The sequence below is a fragment of the Macrotis lagotis genome, chromosome 1, assembly GCF_037893015.1.
Source record: "Macrotis lagotis isolate mMagLag1 chromosome 1, bilby.v1.9.chrom.fasta, whole genome shotgun sequence".
Taxonomy (NCBI): domain Eukaryota; kingdom Metazoa; phylum Chordata; class Mammalia; order Peramelemorphia; family Peramelidae; genus Macrotis; species Macrotis lagotis.
In genome coordinates, this window is record NC_133658.1 from 315,152,674 (window position 1) to 315,177,024 (window position 24,351).

The 24,351-nt window shown below is 39.3% G+C and overlaps 1 protein-coding gene across 10 annotated transcripts in view; it reads left to right on the forward strand.

Annotated features, from left to right (window-relative positions):
- The first annotated feature begins 6,535 nt into the window (after window positions 1–6,535).
- ZNF536 (zinc finger protein 536) overlaps window positions 6,536–24,351 on the forward strand; it is a 590,155-nt gene continuing 572,339 nt past the window's right edge. For 4 of the 10 annotated variants that reach the window (XM_074211455.1, XM_074211462.1, XM_074211457.1 and 1 more), the window contains exon 1: window positions 7,201–7,558. The gene's annotated coding sequence lies outside the window, so the exon portion shown is untranslated. Of the gene's footprint in view, window positions 6,833–7,200; window positions 7,559–10,740; window positions 11,014–21,616; window positions 22,123–24,351 lie in introns of those variants that run through there. The other 6 variants (XM_074211458.1, XM_074211460.1, XM_074211456.1 and 3 more) reach the window with 4 other exon arrangements.

The following is a 24,351-nucleotide window of genomic DNA, read 5'->3' on the forward strand; positions in this document are numbered from 1 at the left end:
GACCTCCTTCTCCATCCCATTGTAGCCTTACACTAAGATGGTCTTGTTTTGGACTGATCATGTTGAAAAATTGAATTGTCTTTCCTCCAGATTCCTGAATCCTAATATTCTGTTGTCTAAGAAGAATCACATATCTTCCTATTTCTCTCATTCTTTCACTTACATACTATACTGTCTCTTTGCTCTTAATTATTCCTTCCTGTTTCTTGACCTCTCTTACTGACTTTGTTCATTTCCTCTTCTCTAGCCATTTTTAATGTTTTACTACCTACTTCTCTTGAATCTGTACTTACCTGCTTCATTTTCTTCAAATTTTGAATTCCTGCCTATTATTTAAAGCCCAGTGGGATTATTTAAAGCAATAGAATTGCTGCCTCTATCAGAAAGTTTTTCTACTCCTTCCTATAATTAATGATTTCCTCCCTTAGGACTTCAACTTTGAATTTGTTTTTCACTCCTATAATGTATGCATCCTATAAAATTGGGGATTGTGTCTTAATGCTGGTGTTTTTTCCAAGAAACAGAAGACTGCAAGTTCTATGAGGATAGGATCTAGATATTATGTAAATTTGGTAATTCAAATCCTACCACAGCTCTTGCATGTCATGGCACTACTTCCTGATGTCATGGTCTTCAGGAAAAAAAGACAAGCAACAACCTCTGTGAGCAATAGGAGTAGTCCACTGCTATCCAATTGGGCTTCACAACCCCTTCCTCCCTCCCTTCATCCCTCCCTTCCTTCTTCCCTCCTCTTCCTTTCTTCCTTCCCTGACACCCTCCCTTCCTCCCTTCCCCCCTTCCCCCCTCCCTCCCTTCCTCCCTCCCTTCCTCCTTCCCTCCCTTCCTTCCTTCCTTCCTTCCTTCTTTCCTTCCTTCCTTCCTTCCTTCCTTCCTTCCTTCCTTCCTTCCTTCCTTCCTTCCTTCCTTCCTTCCTTCCTTCCTTCCTTCCTTCCCAAATCACTCTGCTCTTTCTTTGCTGATTGACTTAGAGTGAATATATAAATAACAATTGTTTCTGTTTAGGCAAGAAACCCTTGAGGGTCTTTCCCTCCCAGATAGACTTTTTTGACTATACAAAAAAGATGATTTTATTTTGCTTGATTTCTTTCTTGCCTGCCTTAATTACTGAGAAACTCTGAGTGTCTTACCCTTCTAGTTTTATTTTTTTTTACTTTTTCGGATAAGGTAAAAGTTTTCATCCTTTGCCTCTTTCTCTCATCTTTTTCTTACCTAGCCTTAACCACTGAATGAGCTTTGCCTCAGTCATAGTGAGACCTGTTAAAGACCTTAGCTCAAAAAAGTTGCCCAGATGACTCCAGAGGAGAAAATAACTTTGCATACTTCTCCTCCCCACACTTAAATCCAATTCACTTATATGTCATAGCATCACCTGCCTGATGCCAAGGTCTTCTTCCAGAATGAAGGACAAACAATAAAAGTTTGTTGTATATTAATTAGGTAGTAGAGGAGAAGGCAAATTAAAATTGATTTAAATCCTAGGGAGGGGACAGGAACAACCCTTAGCAAAATGGTAATGTAGGTCAAGTTTAGTGCAAACCCCTCTCTCTCTACCCATACTTCCTTTCTACTTTCAAGTTTCTTCCTCACCTTCCTGTTTGGTCATACTCTTTCCCTTCCCAATTCTGTAACCAAGACTGTTAATTTGAAAAGGTAAATTCATTTACACAGAGGTATAAATAACTGATAAGATAGACTAATATGTGGGAAGGAAGGGTATTTTTATTATTTCAGGTGTTGAAAGACTTGAAAAAGAAATGAGTTTTTAATTCTATAATTTCAGAAACCAATATGCAAGCTACAGGTAAAAAAACATTTTTATTCAATGTAGCTATCGCTGAAATTATTGTATATAAGAAGCATTTGATCTATCCATTAGGAAGGTAAATAGAAGTCCTCCCCCATCTTGGAGGTTTTCTATCCTAGTCTCTCTTCTCCCCCATTTCCCCCATCTAATTCATTCTTTGAGTGACTTAATATCTCCTTTTTTCACCCCTGTTGAAACAGGTGAAAGGAGAGGAAAAAGAGTTGTTGTGAGAAGCATGGAAAGTAGAAAGTAGAAGTGTGTAAGAAAATGTAAAACCCAATGAGAATAAGGAATGTAGTATTGGAGGTATAAGTACAAGGTACTGAGATGGACTGTCTAACATGTAAACCAGATCAAAGGAAATAGAATGGGAAGACACCTTAAAGACTATCTAGATCAATACCTTCATGTTATAGAAGAGAAATCAGAACCCAAAGATATGACATAATGCACACAAGATCATAAAGATTTGAATTAGGAGAGCTGGGATTTGAACCCATATTCTTTGAGTCAAAAATCTAGTATTCTCTCCACAATTCACATATATAAATAAAAGTAGTATTCAAGTACTCCCTAATGCTATCCCCGCTTCTTAATATTTTTGGAGAGTGTTAATTTCTGAGCTAAATAAGAATATTAGTTTTCATTATTTTATAGTCACACAAACTGCATTACCTAGCTTGAGACTCTACTGTCTTATCCCTATTTTAATCCAAATTCCTTTTGAACATTTTTTAAAAAATCCTCAGAGGAGGAAGATTTCCCGTCATCCAAGATATTTAATAGAATTTGAGTAGGACTCTGAAGGCAACTTCCAAAGTGCAGATCCCCTAAATGTTCTGATCAATGATTATTCAGTATCTAAATTTTGATCCATTTGCTGAGAACCTAGTCAAATGACTTCTTTTATTCATATGAGATTATTCTTGAGAAAAAGGAAGGAGTCAGGGGAAAATTATATTTTTGATTATATGAATATTGGAATAGAAGCTGATCATCAAAAGAAACAGAGGAAAAAGACAAAATAGGGGTACTCAAAGTGGAAGAATAGGACCATAATTTTTATAACTGGAAGGAACCTTAGTGGTCATCTAATCCAACTCCTTCACATAACACAAGAAGAAACTGAGGTCCAATTTCTCTCTCCAAATCCAGCATTCTTTTTTCTGAACCAAGATGTACCCTTTATAAGGAGAAAGAAGAAAAGTAAAGGAGAGTGGAAGTGGGAGAAATATAAAAAGAGAAAAAGGGAAGAGGAGAAACTTTTCTGGAGAAGTAAAGGAAGAATAAATTAGTTAGTAGACTTGTAAAACAAACAGAGAAGAGTGAATGAGTTTTGGGGCAGGTGCTTGAGAAGCCTGAAGATGATGAAGGATAAAGAAGAAAGAGTCTGGACAGGACAGTCTATACCACAAGGTAGTGGGACCTTAAGGTTCTGTGAAAGGCTAACTTGGAGACCATCTAGAATGGATGCCAGAAGACAGCTGTAATAAGAAAGATGATGATGAGAACATTAGGGCTTGTAGCAAACTGCTGTGTGGAGGGGGGCAGATTTCCAGAGGGGACTGCTCAAAGTAGAAAAATGGAGAAATAAAGGGGAATGACATGAGAAGAAGGGGAAAAAAGATGATTTGGTCCAAGAGGTTCAGTTCTAGCTTCTGGAGGGACTTCGCTATCAACTACTACAAGTGGAAACCCACCCCAAACTCAAAGTTGCCATGAGACTCATTGTACAATGGTCATGTAGATTCCTAAATTCGGAGTTCCCAAACACCAGCAGGGGGCGCCAGGAGTCCTAGCACCCCTTCCTTGCTAAAGCTTATTGCCTATCCTAAAGAATTACTCCCAGCCTGTCTGCCACCTCTGGATCCCTAGCTTCCCTGGTCCTTCTTTTTAAGAGAGATCTTTGAGGCCCATCCTTCTCTCTCCTTACTTGCCACCTTCCTAGCTGATGTTTCCTCTGTTCCTTTTATCTTCTTCCTCTCATTCCTTCTTTTCCTCTTTTATTTCTCCTCCTTCCCTTTCAATGTTCTCTCTGCTCCAGCTTCTGTCTATTTCTATCTCTCTGTCCAGGTTCCTGCCCTTCTGCTCTTCCTCCCTCCCTTCTCCTTAACCTCTCCTGGTTATTCTCTGCTCTCCTTTCCTTCCATTACTCCTTTCCCTGGAATTGGGTAACTACTGGGGACCACTCATGCAGGATAAATAGCTTCTCTCTTTAAGTTTCTAGCCCCTAAATTCTTTTTTTTCCCCCAGCACCATTCAATGTGTACTTCTATGCTTGAAAACTCCTGTGTCTACACTGTCCATCCTTTATTAACCTTTCTAGTAGAAGGGGGAGAGAAAGAGGAAGGGAAAAGGGAAGATAAATTCAAAACTCTAAAAGGCAGATCAGAGATAGCAAGAACATGAACTAAGACCTAGAAGTTCTTCATTTTCATACCACACAGATATGAGGGACAGCTGCCCAGCTGGCTCTTAGACCCAGACACAATGCCTTGGTCTCAGAATCATAACCTTTCCCCATTTAATGTAGACCAATGACTAGTGAGCAATCAGGGCCTCCAGTTCTCTTAAGTTTCCCACATTCTACTCCAAGTGCCTTAGCATTAATTACCAGGGTCAGTCAGCCACATGAACATGAGGATAGAACCTGGAATGGAATTTGCTTGTGATAACTGGGAGCCCCACCTGGAGAGCAAATGCCCCCCCTCTCCTAGTGACCACTGGTTCCCAGTCTCTTTTTAAGGGTTCTAGAAATGTTCAGCTTCTTGAGGGTTAAAAAGCAACATCCATTTCCCTATTATCTGGTGTAAAAAGTGCCTTTTAAAAAGTCCATATGGCTACTTCCTTTCGACCTGCTTTCCCATCCTCGTCTCTTTGTCAGGCTGTCACTTATAAAAGATCACTTGACTTACAATAACAAGTTCAAAAGAAGACAGAATATAATCAGTTGATCCACGAAGAATTGAAATAAAGAACACCCCACTGCTCCAGTTATCATCCCCATAGAGATAGTGATATTATGGATGTGATTGCTATGCAAATTTCTATAGAAAAAAACTTGTATTTTGGAATTTGTTCAAAGAGAATTTCAGACACATCAAATTGGAAAATGCAGAGTGAATGCTTAAACTTTTTAGTATAGGCATGGGAATATTTTATTTATTTATTTATTTGGGTAACACCACTGGCTAACTCAGACCAAGCTTTATTCATAAATCTCACTTTATTTTGCATGCTGAGGAAACCTTAATTTTCCCTTGTCATTTTTTTTAGTGGTGGTGTGTGTGTATGGGGGGGGGGCTGAATTCAAGATTCATGTGAAAGAGTATCTTGTGGAAGATATCCTTTCTCCTGTGACAGGATAAGAGCAAATAACACCCTTCACCCATATAAGCTTCAGAGATTGGCTCAGGACTGACTCTAGGCCCTCAGTGTCCTATGAAGCAAAAAGGTGAGGGGTCGGCCCTTTTTCCTTCCTCCCCTCCCCTCCTGTCCCGTCCAGTCCCCTCCCTTCCCTTCCCCTCCCCTCCCTCCCCTCCCCTCCCTTCCCTTCCCTCCCTTCCCTTCCCTTCCCTTCCCTTCCCTTCCCTTCCCTTCTCTCCCCTCCCCTCCCCTCCCCTCCCCTCCCCTCCCCTCCCCTCCCCTCCCCTCCCCTTCCCTTCCCTCCCCTTCCCTTCCCTTCCCTTCCCTTCCCTTCCCTTCCCTTCCCTTCCCTTCCCTTCCCTTCCCTTCCCTTCCCTTCCCCCTTCCCTTCCCTTCCCTTCCCTTCCTTTCCCTTCTCTTCTTTACTCTTCCATTCACAGAAAAACCACTATCTCATTAGGAAACAAGAGAGAAACACAAACTTTTCCAATTTCCCCCCCTTCCCCCCCCCCCCCTCCTGGATACTTCTTTTAAACTGGAAGCTTTTTGCCTGAGATGTTGTGCCTTTTTTTTTTTTTTAATAATGTATTGTTGTAGTAAAACTGATTTAAAATGTATGCCAGTCATCTTCGGGGAACTCATTTCAGTCAAGATGAAACTAGTCTTACCTGAATCAATGTTTTAAGTGTCCCTGTGGCTCGGCATTTGGAATAATCAATCTGTCTCCATCGCTTCTTAACCATGCGCATCACAGGCTTTTCTCTCTCTCTCCTTTTTTATTTGCCAACTCTTTCGGATCCTGCCTTTCTGTTATTAACATGCTTCTAATGTCACAAGCAAGTCTTTTCTTTTAAAACAAACTGTTCATTGGCGTATTTTGATACTTTTTTATTATTACTAAATCTTTTTTTCCCATAATTACCCCCACAATCATTATATAATCCCATAACAAAGAGTCTATTGAGGTACCAAGGCTTTTGTCAACTACAGGACATAGAATCCATACTTGCATTATTCAGCCCTTTTCCTCCTTCCCTCTCTCTTCTCTGCTTTGTAGAAACATAACCTATTGCACATTGGCACCTTGCTTTTTGCTGGTTGTATATTATTTACTAAAAGCGTTTGCCCTGAGGATAAACCTTGCAAAGTTGCTTAAAAAAAGTTATTTGCTTGATAATTAAGTCCTGAAACCCATCGTTTAATGATTATTCTGGACCCATAAGGCAGAGAACGTCCATGACGTTTTTTCCCTAAGTTTAATTACCGTATGCTAATTTCCTTGCCTACTACGTGATTAATTAAAATCATATTTTCATAATCATTTGGCACTAGTATTGTTTTAGAATTATCATGATCCCCTAAATAGTGTCTGTAAATAAAGTCGGCTCTCATGGAAAGAGAATGGGAAGGCGATGCTGAAGACCTTTATGTTTTTGTATCTATGCGATTGGTAACATAACTGGCTTATTTACATTAAATACGCCACAAGGTTAGAGCGCGGATCAACGTCACTTTATCGCTGATTACTTCTCTTAAACGCCGGAGCTGTGACTGATGCTGCACGTCCCGCTGTCCACCAAGATTCACCGGGGAGTTTTTTTTTTTTTAAAAGAGACAGACTTTAAATAGTTTCAGAAGCAGGTAAGAATTACGCTTTTTCCTCTCTCTCTCTCTCTCTCTCTCTCTCTCTCGATAAAAAAATTCTTTAGTCAAAGGCAGGGATGCAAAGTAATGACAGGCAAAGGGGCTGATATATGTCTGAGTAACGAGTCTGACAATCAGAATGTAGCTCTTAGAGAATAGATAGATTTTAATAAGTGTGTTTACATGAGCTCAAGGTCAGAACCAAGCTGCGCTGTGTTAAATGGTTTCTTAGTTGCTAGACAGAGAGAAAAAATGGACGATCACACACCATTCTTTGTAGATTATTATATCAAGGGTTCAGCTTTTGGCTCATCAAAGCTAAATGCCGCAAGACCTATCTAGTTGCTGTGAATTATGCCAAGACGACAATGGAGAGGTTTTTTAATGGTACAATGCATTCCACCTACCAGATAGGGGGAGTCCGAGCTGAAAGATGGGAATGTCTTCTGATGTTGGATGATTAGTATCAATGAACAGGGTTATTCTGAAAAGAGACAGATTAAAATAAAGCACTCTTTCCTCGGGATGTGTTGGAAACAGTTAGAAGGGCTTTCGGGAGTGGGCGACTGTGGCACTTCGGAGCAGCGCCTGTCCCCCCTCAGCCCTAGAAAATGATCAAGTCAATCATGTGGACATGCCTCATTATTCATTGAACACAATCTTTTACAACGCTTCGTTTACGTGCCGGAGTTTGCTCCCTACTCGTTTCTTTAAGTGTTTAAGGTAAGGAAGACAAAGGTGGAGGGGGCTCGCGGAGGTACCGGAGGTGGGGGGCGCGGGGGGGGGCGGGGGGCTCCGGACCCAGTGTCCGAGAGGTGGCAAAGTGAGTTTGGACTCTTTGCATTTCTCCCTCTCCCCTCTCCGCCCACCCCCCCACCCCCCATCGCAATGAGGCCTGCCGTTTTTTTCCACCGTGATTAAAAAAATACAGTATAATTAAATATCCATAGCTGTGACGTTTGCAAGAAGGGCTGTCAGGGGAGAAGGAGAAAATAATGAAAGGAGGCGAGGAGCCATTGAATGGCGCTATAGAACTTAGGCTGGAGAGAAAGAGCCCCGTCTGTCTCGCCTCCTTTTCTCCCCCCACCCCACCCCCACTCCAACCCCAGCCCCCGCCCAAGCCCCTAAACCGTTACTTTGCCGAAGAGTTGCCCCGGATTTTCAGGAGGCAGCTGCGAGAGGGGATCCAGGCGCTACCCTCTTTCCCTGCCCCCTCCCACTTTTCGTCCCCCTTCTGTTCTCCCCCCCCCCCGTCTGAGTGAGTCTTTCCTTAAGTTCCCAGAAAAACTTTTGGAGGGGGTAGTGGGGGAGTGAGAGGGGGGGTGGGAGAGAAAAGGCTGTAGCCCTAGTAAACTTTTGAAGAAGTGACTTTTAAACATTTTTTTCCCTCCCTTCTTTCTTCTATCTCTGTCTCTCCTCCCTTCTTTGCCTCTCCCTTGCAGGATTCCGGCTCAGCCGGAGTGTAATTTGTAACCATTTTTTTTAATCAAAGTTAGCTGATGCATACCATGTGTCAAACTTGTGAGATTCAAGTGCCGGGGAGACCTGCCATTTTGTGCTCTAATCGACCTCTTATGAATAGGGAGTCGTGCATAATGCTTTGAGCGAACGTTGTGACATTCAAGTATGCATTAAATGTCAGCTCTGGGTTTAAACCTTTGGAGCTCAGGTAAAGGAGAGTTTGCCTGCAAACACTGCCCGGGAGCCAGGGAGCACCTGTCAGCCTCAAATCCGGGCCGTTTTTTTTTTTTTAATCCAAGCACTATATATTAAAAAAAAAATAAGTAACAGGTTCTAGAGAAAACTTAGATGTGTGTGTGTGTGAGAGAGAGAGAGAGAGAGAGAGAGAGAGAGAGAGAGAGAGAGAGAGAGAGAGAGAACAAGGAGAGAAACTAGGGGTGGGGACCTAATGGGGGGCGAGAGGGGGAAGGTATTTAGAGGTGGGAGGGGGACGCCGGTTAGGAACCTGGGTTCTGGGGATGGGGAAAAGGTATTGGGAAAGTGACGGTGGAGACAGACTGGAATGCCGCTCCCCCAGCCCCTCACTTCCCCCCCCCCAACCCCCCATGCAGAACTGGGCAGTGAAAATCTTTGCCTGATAATGCTTCTGCTTTGCTTTGAGAATTATTTTGCAAAGATGAAGAATTAAGGAAAACAGTCGTAGGCGGGACCCGGGATATATTTTAGGCAAAAAAAAAATAGGGAGAGAGAAAAAGAGAGAGCTTTTCTTTGATGACGAGTAGGAAAGAATCCAGATCTCAATGCGCCCATCTGTTGCAGTTTTGCAAATAATTTAAAATATAGACTCTATGTATATAGATAGATGTATATAATATGAGGGAAGGTTGAAACGCAGACGCCAGCGAACTTTAAAAAAAAGAGAGAGAGAAGGTAGTGGGAGGTGTGGCGGGGGATGGAGATTTTTTTTTTTTTGGTCTCATAGTCTTCTAGGGAAACTACAGAAGAGGTTTCTTTGGGGACAGGTGGAAAGTTAAGTTTTTTTGACTTCTGCATTCGTGAATCGGTGTCTGCCGTCTGTCTCTTGGAGAAATAGTTAAAGGACCCCGTGGGTTTGGTAAATGTTTGCGTTTTATGTTTGTGTGTTTGTGTGTGTGTGTGTATGTGAAGGGGGGGGTGGTTAACTGGGAAGGGGGAAAGAAGATAAGGGATGAGTCTGGCAGGGGAAGAGGGGTGGGGGGGGCTTTGCTTTAAAATGGAGGAGGAGGGGCTCGGAGGAAGAGGAGGCATGGGGAGTAACAGTAAACAGCCTATTTGTGAGCCCGGGTGTTTCTGCAGAAGGGGTTTTGTTGGGAGGATATTGTTATGTCTATAATAGTGTCTAGGAGAAGACGTGATTTCTCTTTGCTCTTCAGTAGAAAATGAGTTGGCTTAAAGGAGTCCCTGCAAGCCAGCCCCAGCGAGAGAGCCTGCCGGCTCTGTTTGTTATGCAGAAAGCACGGACAGACAATGAGAAGAACTCGCCGATACCAGGCAGTTGTAGGGAAGCTGGTCTCTATTACCCTCCACCCCCACGCGACCCCCCCCCCCCCCACTGAAGGAGAGTGTATGTGAGCGAATGTGTGTGTGCCTGTGCGCGCGCTCGCGGGCGCGCGTGTGTGCGTGCGTGTGTGTGTGTGTGTGTGTGTGTGTGTGTGTGTGTGTGTTACTACTGTCTGTCTGTGCTTCAGCGTGTAGTGAGTGCTTTTCACAGGGCTGTGCAGTTTAAAATAAATCCAACAGGGGCCGTGTTTGCTGAGCTGATTTGACCCGCTGATAGAGATAGCGGTAGCCCAGCTTCTAGGGGTGGAGTGGACGCCAAGGGGAGGGGAGGGGAGAGACCGGGGCGGGAAGGGAGAGTGTTTGGGTTTGTGTTGCAGGGAGGAAGGAGGTGAAAAGATGGGGATGGAGTGGGGGAGAAGCGATGGACGAATGATTAGTTTTAAGTGTTATAATTAAGTTTAGAAGCTGCCACAAAAAGAAGAGGACTGGCTGCTTGGAGCCGAACTACAATGGGGTTTGGCAAACTTGGGGAGTTGGGGGAGGATGGCAGAAGAGGAGAGAGTCAACGGGGTCAGAACGCTTTCTCTCCTAGTTTCAGAGAAGCAAATATATTTTTATTTAATCCTCTGGGTTATTTCTAAAAATCTTCTTTTCCTGTAGCTCAAATATTTGTTCCTAAAGTGGAAGGCAACTTCTAGGAGGAAAGGGAGGGGAGAGAAAAAAAGAGGGAGAGTAAAAAAACAAGAGGAAGAGGAGAGTAAGAAAAGGGGAGGGGAAAAGAAGATAAAAAGAAAGGCGAGCGGGCAAGATTTGCGTCCCCCCCCCACTTCCCCCGCGGGGCCCCCCCCCAGCTTTGGTGTTGAAATAATAAACCCAAGTAAGGAGGGTCGCTGGGAAAAAGTGGACATTACGGCTTTAATTAACTTCAAGATGATCTGGCGAGCAGGACCTGGCGTAGCGGTGACGCGCCCCCATAAATCTGTCCAGTACAGTGTGTAGCATTGAACTATTACAGTAGCCTCGTCATACTGAATATTCACCACCTATCCCGGAGCAGATTTGCATAATTGGATCTTTTTTTTTTCCTTCCTCCTCTTTCCTCCATGAAACTTGTTTGCAAACCCAAGTGAAAATCGCGGAGATCTGCATGATTTAAAACGGTTCAAACATATTCCAAAGTAAGTGACCTGCATAAGAACATCAATAGGTTAAGTGCAAATAAGATGGGAAGTGTTTCTGAAAGCCGAAAATTCCCGGCTGGTCTCTGGGGCGGCTGCTTCAGAGCGGGATTTTTCTATAGCCTCGGGGACTTTAGGTTTTCTGTCTTTCCTAACTTTCCCCTCCGATTTAGGCAAGGTGAGGTGTTGTTACTGGTGTTTTGTGTATGCGTGAATGTGGATTCCTTTTTCTTTCCCTGTGCTATGCATCTACCTGTAGGGAGACTTTGAAAAGGATTATTTTTGCAAATGTATAGTGTTGATATCTGTGGCTCGGTGGTGTGTTGCTGTAGCTACTGTGGAAGAAAATGCTAGTCTTCTCCCCATCATTCAGCTCATTACGGTGCCGAGACCCTGAGGTTGTGTGCGTCCTCGGGAGTGAGTGTCCGCCTGTGTTTTTTTTTTTTTTTCTTAAGCAAATAAAAAAAAAACAACAACCCAGAAAGAGCTTATCATTTAACCTCCCCCTCTCCCTCAAAATGATCTCTTTCTAGTTGTTTGATGCAGATTGACCGGAGCATTTTCACTAAAAATGAGGGGGATTGAGGAATTGAGAAAGTGTTACAAATCCTGTGGTCATTGAGCACCCCAGTCATTGCTGAATGAGATGGTTAGTGATTTTTTTTTAAAGTCCCTCGGTCTGTCATTTTAAAATGTATATATTTATATGTATGAATATATATGTATATATTTAAATTTAGAACCTGGATGAAAAGTAACTTTAAAAATGTAGTTCTGATTTCTACTCAGTCCTCCTGATGGAATGGCTGGAGGAGGTCAGGGTACTGAAAGGGGACCATCTGAGACTGGATTGCGGAGCCTGGTGGAGGAAGAAAAGTGGGGAACTCTTGTATTTCACTCTGTTTCTTTGCTCTGTGAATAGTCGCTTCTTGCTGAAAGCTATTTTAGTTATGATGTCATTCTGATAGTGGAGTGCAAATGTCTCCTGATTCTGCCATTAAACGCCTGGCTGATTTGCCTGATAATGATAGCATTGACGTCCTGCTCCTTGACAAATGTAAGCCCGATGAGCCCTATGAATTAACTTTTTCTCCCCTTAGAGGAAAGATCTCCCAGACTCCAGAATATAGCAAGATTCTGCCTTTGAACCTTCTCACGGCTACAGACCCAAATGTGAACAGAGATTCTACTCCCAACCCCCCCCCCCCCCACACACACACAGTTGACTTATTTTTCTAAAGTTTGAGACAACTTCAGAGAGCTTTGATTTGTAACAGGGTTACTTGGGGTATCATAAACAAAGCATGCCTTTAATTTGCTAAAGTCACGATCAGTTAATAGCCAGATACATAAATTCATCTTTTATGATGTCCAGAAATTTTTCTCTTCCCCTCTCCATTTAGCTGATGCTTAGGTTGGAGAACTTAAAATGACATCTGTTCTTTTTCCTCATTCTCTTAAGTGTGACTTTATGTTAATATCACCGGGAGTAAACCGGATTTAGTGTTGATTTTTTAATAGTGTACAATGATTTAAGCTTTCTTTTGATTTACTGTTCAAATGAAATTTGCATAAATGTGATGAAAATGAACTTAACATCTGGGCATGTGAAAAAAGGTTAGTACCTCATATTTCATCTGCAGAGATAGTCTCTAAAATGTTTTCACCCTAAACTAGTCTTAGCGAAACAATTCCTGAAGACATAAATGGTATTATGGAAAACCTCTAGAAAATGCTTTCAATAAATTTGCATTCACTTGGACCACTGCACCGCCAAAGGTACTGTTTTTGCCTTGGGGTGCTTAACTTGTGAGCGGGGCTGTAGGTCTTCAATACTCAGCAAGTTAACTGTGCTGGTTGGGGCTGTCTTCTGGGAGGGATTGAAGAATGAAGAGGAAGACGGTCACACTGGGGTCCATGCTAGAGGGCAATAGCCCCTTGATCCTTCAAGAGAACGGGGAGGAGACTAGAAGTTGAAGCCTTTGGTACTACAATTTAGCTTCCAGCACTGAAGTCAGTACTGAGATGGGAAACTGTGATCTGCATTATAGAAAGCTGACACATTAAGTTGTCCAGCCAGCCTTAGGTGACCAAGAAAATTTACATTAGAACAGACCTATAAAATCCACTAGCCCATTAAAATAGTCTCACTTACAGTCCGAATAAGCAGAAGAGCACAAGCTCATCTCTAGTGTCAGGAAATCAGAATTAAATAGTGTGTGTGTGTGTGTGTGTGTGTGTGTGTGTGTGTGTGTGTGTGTGTGTGTGTTTTCCCCTTCTTGCCTTCTGCTCAAAAGTTGGTTTTGAATTGCACAGGTGTCTTGAATGAAGAAAGAAAAAGAAAGAGCTGTTCCTGAGAATATAGATGAATTTATTTTTTTTTAAAGAGTGTCATAAAAGAAAAAAAAGCAAATAGATTTATTTTCCCAGTTTGAATGAGGACAATTATAGCCTTTTAACATCTTTGGATTTAGTGTTTTTAATAAGGCTGTAAGTAAGCTGAAATATCTCCTTGTGTTGAGTTCTCAACATTACTTGAAGGGAGACTTTACAAAAGTGAAAACATGAGAATCTGCTATCTGGAGGCTGATTTATTGTCCTTGATCAGAAAAGGAGCCTTAAGAGCTGCTCACCTTCATCTTCTACTTCATTACCACTCTCCTCATCCCACCCTTCACATCAGCATTGTCAGGAAGATTTTTGCATTCTTTCCTGCCTTGGCCCTTGGCAGTCCCTTTCTTAGGAGAAGAAAGAGCACTTCACCAAATTCATGTGTTCTGTTTTGGAAGCTTGATTTTTGAAAGATAAAAATATATGTCCCAAGTTTTTACTTAGAATCACCTTTGACTTTAGGTCTGTAAAGCTGTGTTTGGGTGGGTAAAGGGAAGCAGAAATGAGATGCCTGTTTTATCAAGGTGCCTAAAAGTTGAGAATGGTTTAGAAGTCATGAAATTCATGTCTAGTTTCAAGAGGGATTACATCTGTAGAGGTGTGGAAAGATATGGGGGACACAGAATTGAATCAACCTTTTCTGTCCATGTATATAGGTTAGAAAGTCTGAAAAGAACAGAAACAACAAGAAGAAAATGGTTTTCACTTGTTGAAAACATATTGAGGGACCATCAGTAGATGGCATTGACTATTGGTGATTCAACTCATTCACCATTCATTCATCTATCCAACAAACCTCTGTGGATGTGTAGGGAACCAAACCAGGATGGAAAAATGTGTTAGGCACATTTAAAGTCTCATAAGAAGGAAAAGACATATACCTTAGTAGCTAAAATAACAACAAAAATTAAAGTATGAAAGTACATGATGGATACACAGTTTTAGGATTCTGAGGAGGAGAGAACAGTTACTTTCAGTTTAAGGCTCATGTTCCCCATCCATTTTGGTTTTCCTATTGGTGACTTTAGGAATTGACTTAAGGATCGACCGGATCAGGATAGAAGAGGAATTGAGACATTAAGGAGCCCAGTGGGTAAATTTGCACTGCCCAAATATACTTGTTCCATGAATGACTTATTGTACCAGAAAATTCTATCTTTTCTATCCCTTGGAGAGGGGGAGCTGAGATGCAGCCTCTTGCCCTGAAAAACAGATAAACAAACACTTGAGCTGGATGACAACATTTTTTTTTCTCCTGGGATAAGATATTACTGAAAATCAAAAGGATTGCCTTGGGATTTGTAAGTCTAAGCACAGAGTTCATCTCCCAAATGCAGTGCTGGTTAATTCAATGAATGTTAGGTATAGAGTCCCCTGCAAGGTCTGTTGTTTTGGTTGTTGTTGAGCCATATTGGACTCTTTGTCACCTTATTTGGAGTTTTCTTGGCAATGATACTGAAATAGTTTGCCATTTCCTTCTCATTACATTTTGCAGATGAGGAAACTGAGGCAAACAGGGTTAAATGAATTGTCCAGGGTCACACAGCTAGTAAGTATCTGAAACCAGATTTGAACAATGTAATTTTAAGTCATTTAAAAGACTGCACCCAGTGGATTTAATCTCTCTGGATTCATGTCCCAACCTGGATTTTTAAAAATCTTCTAAGACTCTTCCTCTGGTGATATTGTCAGTGTTCTAAAATGGTTGGAGATTATTTATTTTATAGTAATCAATTCTGGCTTTTTTCAAAAGGATAGGAAATGTTTCAGTGAAAAATTATCATCTAGGATATCAAGACAAATTGGGGTACTACAAAGTTACACATCTATAAGTTTATTGCACTAAAAGGAGATTCGGTTTTCTATATGGTATTAGCATGATCCCCAGTCCTAAGCCACCTATATGAACTTCAAGCTGTCATAGACATAGCACCCATCATTCAAAAAATTATTATTATTTCTTTAATATGAAAAGCAATTTGGGTATATCAATATGTTTTAGTACTTGGACTATTCTTTATATTCCACTATGTGATCTGGGTATGGACTTTCTCTGTTTTTAAACATGAACTTTACCCATAGACAGTGCCCTGCAGATTGGTTTGCTGTTGATTTTATTAGGTTCATCCTTAGCATAAATGAGAGTAATACATACATTGTTCTGTCATAAATTTAACCAAAAAACATATAGGATGAGTGCTAGGGAAATATGAATCTAGAGTTAGAAGCAGAAAGATCTTTAAAGGTGTAGTTAATCCAATGGCTTCAAACTCAAATAGAAATAAGGCTGCTAACCCATAGATAAAAATCTCTGTTGGCCCTAATGTTGTCTTAGTTTTAAAAACGTAATATTATTTGGAATTTATTATATTTATATTTATTTTGTTAGATATTTCCCAGTTCCATTTTAATCTTCCTTGAACTGATCTTGGGTGGGCTTGTGGACCAGATTAGACTCACTTGAATTCTAGTCCAACAATCTTATTTTATAGATAAGCAAAAGATTTTAGGACAGTAGAGTGACCCATCCAGGGTCACAAAGTTGGAAAATAGAAGAGCTAAGATTAGGACGTGGGTTTTCTACTTTCCTAATATGTTTTCTTGCCATGCTTCTTCCAGCTAAAAGGACTGGGGAAGGCAGGCTGCCTGTGTGTGATGGTAAATAAGAAGCATGCCCATTTAGAAAGCATGTTAGTTAAGGTAAATGGCAAAAGATTCAGTTTATGGGTACTCTCACTCCCCCACCAACACTTACCCTGCCTTTTTTCCTATTCTTAGTTGGTGGCTTTACAATGAGAAAATTAAGTGTCATTTTGACATAGGAAAAATGATCACCGTAGGCTTGAGTTGACATTATCCTGAAAGTTCTGTATCACTACAGCCCAACTCTGATTATCCCTGTTCTATATAGCTGAGTCTTTTTTGATTAACCAAGGTTGGGGTTAGAGACCTGGAAGAATGTGTGCTCTTCATTCAGAACAATATTCTTCCCTCATTCAGTTTTCATTCTGTCCAAGGTTTTGTTTGTTAGGTCAAATCTGCTATTCTTTGCTTATAATCAGAAATTTAGTCTTTCCTGTCTATTTGTGACCATCATGCTCCCATCTCAGTTCCCTAGTTTTCTCATTTTTTTTATGATTGCTTTATTACAAAAGTACATGAAAAGGAAAGATAAAATAGCTCTATTCAGATTGTAAAGGCCAAAATATAGATTTCCTAAAATCAAGGTTAATCACCGAAATGTCTATTCAACCTTAATTATAGTGATGTTACCATTATTCCAAGCCTGCAGCTCTCACTTGCATGTAATTCCCATTGATTCTGATGGGATTTTAGGTTCATGGAAGGGCTGTAGGATAGGGCCCTAAGGGGCTTGTTCTTGCTTTAATTCAAGGGACATTTATGTCTATAATTTCCATTAGTAATAGTGGAGCTTACCTATATATATAGGTAAGCTCCACTATATATATGTATGTATATATCAGGTGCCTGTACAGGAAAGGTACCTAGAAATTCAGTATTTATGCCTTTCTTTAGGTCTCAATAGGTAAGAGAAATATATATATATATATTATATACATATATATGTATGTATGTATGTATGAAACTCTTTCCCCTCCCTTTCTTAAAGATATTACCTTGATTGTTAAAATATTTTTTAAAATATAAATAAAAATATATTACTTGGCTACATTACTCTGTATTTGGATTCCAAGGAGATATAATATTTAGAGGTGAACACTAGAAAAAGGCAGTGAGTTACTATAGAGATAGCAAACTGAGATCTGGAGATGATTTTATAGACACACACACATACATACATACACGCATATCTGCTATAATCTCAGTACAGGAATTGTCTTTTGCCTTTTTTTGTATTTATATCACTTAGTACAGTACCTTGCCTATAACAGGTGCTTAATAAACTGAATTTGACCAATTGACTGACTATATGTATATTTGTGTGTGAATATAATTATCTCTAAATTTAATTTATTTAAATATTTCAGCATTTAATTTCATCTTTCAAAAACATGATAATATGTTTGTTCTTTGCTGCCAAGAGAAAAAAGGAGCACAAGCACGATTTTGAACTTCTAAATAATACCTTTTTGAAGTGAAATGATGCAGACCTTACCAAATTATGAAAGGCTATCATTCCCATGAAGTCTATTGAATACTTGGGGGAAAGTCTTATTGAAAATGCACTTCAAGCTGTTTAATTATGTTGTCTCCTCCACCCCAGGACTCCTTTTTTTTTTTTTTTTTTTTTTTGCTTTGTGATATGTTTGATGCTAAGTGGCTATTTTAGTCCATGTAAGTCTACAACTAGGAAATACTTATGTTCACTAAAGGAACATGGCTGATCTGTTAATTAAACCCAGCTCAGGGATTTCTTAAATGTCTGAGAAACTTTTTTCCCCGTATAAATGTTTCCCCTGAAAAAAACAGGGTTAGGTCTTATCAGTGGTGGTCTCCTTCCAGTAGCAGGAGGAAAGTTCAAAAGGTGGGAGATGGGGTAGGGTGGGAAGCTGCACCAGGAAGGGGGCCATGTATTGACATGAAAGGATTGTGTCTGAAGAGGGAAAAACTCCTCTGATCTCTGAGAGCTGCATCAGTGCAGGTCCCACTGCATAAGCTCCTTGCCATTTCTGAGTGGTTTGAAAAGCTAGCTCCGTTTGGGGCTTTAAAAGACTTAGACTAGATCATTTTAGAAGTAAAAAAAAAAAAAAACAAGCAGAAACCTATCCTCAATTCTTTCCTCCTTCACCATCTTGACCATTGCTCTTCTGTTTTTAGCTAACTTCTTTCCTTTTCAAACCTTTTCTACCCATTGGATGCCATTACTATTACAAACTCATTTAAACATCCCATAGATTTAAGAAAAGAGCTTTCATTAAAGTTTTTTTTTTCGAGGGGGATTAGGAATAGGCTAGAATCATGTTTACCTTTTAAATTCCTGTCCAAGCTGTTGCTAAGGAAGCTGGAAGGGAAGGCCTGACACAAATGGATTTGTATCTTAAAAAAAAAAAGCAAATTGCCTATTAAGGTTCCAAGAGAGTATTGTTTTGCAACAGAAATAGTTCTCACTTCTAACCAAAGTTGATTAGCCAGCTTCCAAGCAGATGATATAGGATGTGCTGATTTTGAGCATGTTCTACTGGACAGTAGTCCTCATGAAATTTCATATGTGACATGACTTAAGTTGATATGCCTGACTCTTGGCAGGAATGATCATGGCATTTTTGTTGGCATCCTTTATTCTTTAGGGATTGTTGCCTGATACAGTCAGGAAATATATTCACAAGGCTCTGGACTGGGAAATGGATTGTATTTTGACATTCCAACCCTTTATCAACCTGATTCCAGCAAACTTGATCCTGGACTTTTTATAGCAGCCCCAAATTTGGATCATAGATATGCCTATGTATGATATTCTTCAATAAATGTTTGCTCCATTTGTTCAGGGGGACTAAGTTTAATATTATTTAGTTGACAGGGGCCTCAGGTGTTTCCATTAGCAAAACTTTTAAAGAACAATCAGGTCCTTTCTTCCTTCCTTCCTGTCTGTCTGTCTTTAATCTTATGATATTATTAGGTAGATAAACATCAAGTAATTTCTGCATAATATCCAAATTCCACTCTCAATAAAAATTCGCTCTATTATATGACGGAGGAGGACATTCCATCTGTGTGGGTGATAGAGACAAAATTGAGAGGGTGAAGCTCCTTTGCTTACACTGACTCCTGGTCAGCACAGACCTCCTGTGGAATTTATTAGAGATTGCTGGGGCTTCTATTAAGGATGACTTTGGGAGAATTTATTTCTCCAGAAAGCAGAGGGTTCTCTCAATGGCATCTAAAGCAAAATTCTAATATGATAATTGTGTTTAAATGTGAACATATTTATGCTAAGCAATCTCTGGTCCTTCGTTAGTCTAATCATTACTAGACTTGTGGGTGAAGGAGCTCCTTAAGACTTCTTTTTGATAATGTGGTCAACAATTAGCCCTTTTATTAACACTATTTGATTTTATAAATTTCTAAAGACAGTGTGTTATCTTTACAGAAGTGGAAAAGGCCGGAGTAAAATTTGGTGATGTTTGCAAGTGTTGATGAGTGATATATGATGTATTCTGAACATCTAAATGATTTTATTTTGGGGTCATTTCCCTGAGCCATGTTCCCTTCCCCTCATCCTCCCTTCCCAGTGACTAGGAATTTCATTTTGCTTGGTTGGAAATAAACATTTTAAAAACCAGGAATTTAGTTTAATTTAACAAATATTTATTAAGTGTCTAGCCCTCTATGGGAGGTCATAGCCAGGATGAGCAAACATGGACGAATTTTAGTTTGCCTTATTGTAGATGAGTGCTTATCTGTCTTAGAAACTGGGGAAAATACAAAGAAAAAGAAGACCAATAGTCCCTACTCTCAGAGGACTTACAGGAGTATTCGCATCCTGAAGTAATAATTTATAATAAAAACAACAGCTAGAATTTATATAACCCTTTAAGGTTTACAAAGCATTTTAAATATATTAACTCATTTGATCCTCATAGCAACCCTATGTGAGTCTGCCACTTTATAGAGGAAGAAAATGAAACAGATAGATTTAGTGACTTGCCCAGGATCACACAACTATTAAGTATCTAAGGTGGTATGTGAACTCACATTTTCCTGACTTCAAGTCCAACACTCTACCATACAAAATTAATTATGATAAGGGTATTAAAGAAACAAATCAAGTATTAAGTGAGGTCTGAGTGAGAACTTGAACTTGGTTTTTTTTGCTTTTTTTATAAATAGTTTTAGAAACTTGAAAATTCCACTGAAAACAAGAATGCTAATTAAGACACATTTTTATTCTTGAGAATGATCTAAGAGAACATTTTAGTAACTTTTGATGAAATACAATTCAAGAAAGTACTGACTTTTTAGAATTTCTTTCTGAAAAAATTATTTTAGATGGGTCATCAGAGGTGTGCATGGGAAGTTTCCACTGACTATTGAAAACAAACAAATATCATACAAAGCATTAGCATATCTCTAATGAATGGTTTTTAAAAATAATTCCAGGGGCAGCTAGGTGGCGTAGTGGATAAAGCACCGGCCTTGGAGTCAGGAGTACCTGGGTTCAAATCTGGCCTCAGACACTTAATAATTACCTAGCTGTGTGGCCTTGGGCAAGCCACTTAACCCCATTTGCCTAGCAAAAACCTAAAAAAAAAAAATTCCAGAAGACTTGTCAACATAGGACCTGAGTATTTAGAATTGGATGGGACTGTAATGATGATTGGTCTCATATCCTCAATTTTATAGGTGAGAAAATTAAATTCCAAGGAGATGATGTGACATGTCCAAGGTCACCATAAATGGCTAATGGCCAAGTCAGACTAGCACCTAGGTCCTAAAAACCTTCAAATCTCTTATTCTTTCTGCTGTATCATCCTGTTTTGTCTTCCAAAGACTCATTCCCTTTTCTGAATATGTATTACCTTTGCCAACTCAGCATGGCCCCTCCATTGTAGTGATTCTCAAAACATTTCTAGATTTTGAACCTCTTGATGGGACAAAAATCTCATTGACCACTTATTTCTATTTACTCCCACTTACCACTGAGTAAAGAAAAAGACCTCCTCAGATTTAATGAGAAGAATAATGTTACACTTGATAAGACACTAAGGAGGTGATAACTGTTTTTCTTATTAAATATCATAACTAAGTTACTAAGTCATACTTGCAATAAAAGCCTAGACATTTATTGTATTCTAAACACTAGAGTGTAACTATTGCTAGACCAAGCACTGGAAACAACTGATATGCTTGGTCTTTTTAGAAATGATTTCAGGAAACTTGAAGATCTATTCCAATAGGATAGAAACTTAGAAATAGAGATATCTGGAGTGTAACCCAATTTTCTTTTCTACCTCACCCTGATTTTTTTTGTTTAATTTTGAAATCTCATTTATTTGTTGGAAGCAACATGACATGGTAGATAGACAGCCAGGTATGGAGTCAGAGAGACTTAAATTAGGACTTTGACATATATTGGCTGTATGGCCTTGGGCAAATCACTTACCTATTCATTATAAGATTAGTACTTGGAGTTCAAACTAAATAATTAAGAAATTTTAAATAATTAAACAATTTTAAATCAAGAAATTTCAAATTTCTTTTTAAAAGTATGTATTAATTTTAAACAAAATAAGTATTTTTCCTTCTGATCTGTTTTTCCATAAGTAAATCCATAAGTAAAATTTTTATAAGTAAAAATAGTAAAAAAAAAAACAGAGGAGGGGGCAGCTAGGTGGCATAGTGGATAAAGCACTGGCCCTGGAGTCAGGAGTACCTGAGTTCAAATCCGGTCTCAGACACTTAATAATTACCTGGCTGTGTGGCCTTGGGCAAGCCACTTAACCCCATTTGTCTTGCAAAAAAAAAAACAACCTTAAAAAAAAGAAAAACAGAGGAGAAAACAGATGGAAACAGAGCACCTTTGTTTACCTAGATATGTGGTATCATAGATGTAGAGTTGGTCTCTGAACTAGGGTGACCTAGGTTTATAACCATCTCTGACACATACTGGTTGTCTTACTTCCGTAATTCATTTAACTTCTGAATGCTTTAGGCAACTTCTAAGACTCAGGAGTGCTGACCTGCATTAGCAGAGGAAGTTTTCTCATCTGGGGATTTCCTGTAGCAATGAAATCACAGGTAGGTTCTGTCCCTATTCAATCCCTAAATGGTTGAATGAGGTATACTGCTTTCTTCCCCTGGCATCACTTCATATGAGTCTTACTTTATTTTTCATAGGAACCATTTCAATGATGCAATAATATTCCATCACATTTATACATCCTAATTCTTCCATCATGCTCCAATCTCTGAGCTCTCTATCTGTATCATTTCCTATTTTTTCTCCCCTCTTACCAATAAAATCTGCTAGAACATGTGTAGCAATAGGTATTTTTCTCCCTTTTCAATAACATCCTTAGAATAAAGTTTTTGTGGTAGCATCACTGGGTTAAAGAGCAAGAATAAATTTGTTATTTTTATTATATCTTTCCATGTTGCTGTCCACAAAATTTTTGCCTTTAATCTGCAGTTCCACTAGCAAGGTAAGAGAGTAGCATGGATGACTTCCCACAACCTGCCAATACTGAAGTTTTAATCATTTGAAACTATATTTACTAGTTGAATATATATTAAGGGAGTATCTGATTATATGTTTCTCAAATAATTAGAAAGTTCAAATAGTTTTTCCAGACCTCATTCTTTTTATTGTGTGGCCCCAAGAAGCCTCCATTTTGACTCCTCCATAGATAATGTTCAAGTTTAAAGCAATCTTTCCCCCTTTTTGGTTCCTCAAGGTCCTTGTTCCTAGCTTTCCAGAACCTGAGAGTCATCTTAAGCTTTGGATTTATAAACTTAGTATTGTGCTATAGAGAGGAATGTAATTACCTTTGTTTCCATTGTATTCATGAGTCATATATAGCCATTCCTTTGGCTATAATTTCACTCAGCCACCCTTTTTCATCTTGTACCACTCTTGTGTATGTCTTCCCACAAATTCTCTTTGGGGATTTATCCAATGGCCTGGAGGCCTCTGAAGTGTTCTGTACATAGTAGGGTCTCACTAAATGTTGTCATTTGATATTTTTTGGCTAATAGGCAGTTAGATAGTAGCAAGGTATAGAACACTGGGCCTGTAGTCAGGAAGATTGAGTCTAGCCTCACATACTTCCCAGCCATATAACCCTGGACAAGTCACTTAACCTCTGTGCACTAGTTTTCTCATCTGTGAAGTTAGAATAATAATAATAGCACTTACCTCTCAAAATTATTGTGAGAATTAAATGAAATAATATTTGTAAAGCTTTTGGCAAAACAAAGTACTTTAAAATATGTAATTATTATTATTAATTATTGCAGCAAAGCTATTCACTCATTATTCTTTATTCTTTTGTGATTTACCCATCATCATTTCTGGGAATACATTTCCTCGGTGATATCTCCTAGGAAGAGTGACAAGGTTATCTTAGTCTAACGATTATATTAGACTTTATTTTCTTTTTGCTCAACTCTCTTGAGATATTTCTCAAGCTCAACTTGAGGTACAGTGGAGCACTGAATCTGCTGTCAAAGAACCTCACTTCAAATCCAGCTTTCCTTGTAACTGCCTATGTCATTTTGGCCAAATCACTTCCTCAGTCCAAACCTCGGTTTCCTCTTTTGTAAAATGAGATAGTTGAATGATTAATATGGAAAAATGTTTAACATAGTTATACATATATAACCTATATTAGATTACAAGCTTTCTAGAGAGGGTGAGGGAAGGGAGGGAGAAAAATGTGGAACTCAAAACCTTACCAAAAAGAGAATGTTAAAAACTATCTTTGCATATATTTGGAAAAATGAATATACTTATTTTAAAAAATAAGATAATTTGATTAGATGAACTCTAAGGTTCCTTCTAGAACTAAGTTGATGATCCTGGACTATGATGATCTATAAGTTTTCCTCTAGCTTAAAAGTCTACGAGCCATGATTTGAAGACCCCTTTTATCTTTCTGACTGGAAGTTTCTAAAATTCTCTTTCTCTCTCTTCCTTAGAAGCAGAAAACTGAATTCAAAAGCTCCCATCTTCTTTTCTTTTCCCTATACACTTCACTTTCCTGGAATAGAACAATAAGTCTTAAAGGAATTTAAGCAGATTAGGGTAGAATGAATTTACATTTTAGGGTTTCCCAAAGTAGCCTTGTCCACATTAAATATCCCTTTGCAATGGGGAAGGAAAAGTCATTTTAGTCACTTAATAAGATAATAGAGTTAGGGCCAGACAGGACCTTAGAGATTCAATTCCCTCATTTTTTACAATTGAGGAAACTGAGTTCCAGAGTGGGAAGGTGTGCTTGCTGAAATCAAGTTCTAGTGACTGTGACT